The sequence below is a fragment of the Symphalangus syndactylus genome, chromosome Y (genome assembly GCF_028878055.3).
Source record: "Symphalangus syndactylus isolate Jambi chromosome Y, NHGRI_mSymSyn1-v2.1_pri, whole genome shotgun sequence".
Taxonomy (NCBI): domain Eukaryota; kingdom Metazoa; phylum Chordata; class Mammalia; order Primates; family Hylobatidae; genus Symphalangus; species Symphalangus syndactylus.
Window position 1 is genome coordinate 20,047,636 of NC_072448.2, and position 1,340 is coordinate 20,048,975.

Consider the following 1,340-nt stretch of genomic DNA (forward strand, 5'->3'; position numbering starts at 1 on the left):
TAACAAACAATGACAGCAACAAGGGAGAAGAAGCAACTGGAGTTAGGAAAAAATAAGTGACTTCTCAAGTAGTCTGGCATAAATCAAATGAGGGCATACATTTGGGTGGCACAAAGGGAATAAATGCACACATAAACACAGACAAACACACACACACAGAGAAAATTTAGAGAATGGCTAACACATACTATATACTTCAGTATTTTCTCAATTACATTTCCCTAGTTATTTTAAACTTGGATTTTAGTTGACAAAGATTGTCTTCATTGCAGTTCATCCCTAGTGAACTCAGTGACCATGACCACAATTATTTGTGTCATCACTTGAATAATAAAATTTACATCATATTATGCTCATGGATTGCATCACTGTCAGAACATTGTGGAATTTTACAGCTGGCATTAACAGTACACCTTTTGTATCTTACATCAAAGCATTCCAACCTGTTTGTGCCTTTAGTTACCTCCTGTTAGGGTCCACCTTTCATGTTTTCTAATGCACATTTCCTTCTGTTTTTTTTTTTCTTTCTCTGAGACAGTCTCGCCCTGTTACCCCAGCTGGAGAGCAGTGGCATTATTTGAGCTCACTGATACCTCAACCTCTGGGTTCAAGCAATTCTTGTGCCTCAATCTTTTGGTAGGTAAACTTACATATGCCCAACATGTGGGCTAGTTTTTGTACTTTTAGTACAAATGGGGTTTCACCATGTTGGCCAGGATGGTCTTGAACCCCTGGCCTCAGGTGATCCACCCACCATGGCCCCCAAAAGTACTGAGATTACAAGCTTGAGCCACCAAAGCCCATCTCTAATGCAGATTTTCAACACATTGGTTTCATGCTCCATACGAAGTCATATTTAATTGCTTTTGTCAGGATTTATTAACTTTTAGTTTCTGTGTCCAGATCATGAGCATGGCTGAACAAATCCCTTCCTGACCTGAAAATTTGTTTTCCTTTCAGCTTCATGTCTTTGTGTTTCACCACAGTCCATTTGGAGCAACACTCAGAGAACATCACTTTCAGTCATGCCCTTTACCATCTGGTAACTTGGGTCCCACTTTTACTTGGAGGTAAAAGGCTCTGTCCCTGTTTGCCTACTTAAGACTCATACAATGCAGACATCACTCCTTCTGTGAAGTGCTTCTTATCTATCACATTAGTTTTCTTGTCTGTCTGTCTGTCTTGGACACCCAGCACTGATGTAATACAGTATCTGATACATACGTGTGTGTGTGTGTATACACACACACACACACGTGTATGTGAATTAGTTGATGTTGACTGTGGACTTACAACCATAAAATCTATTTTCATTGTCAAAAACAAACATTCTTTGTGTT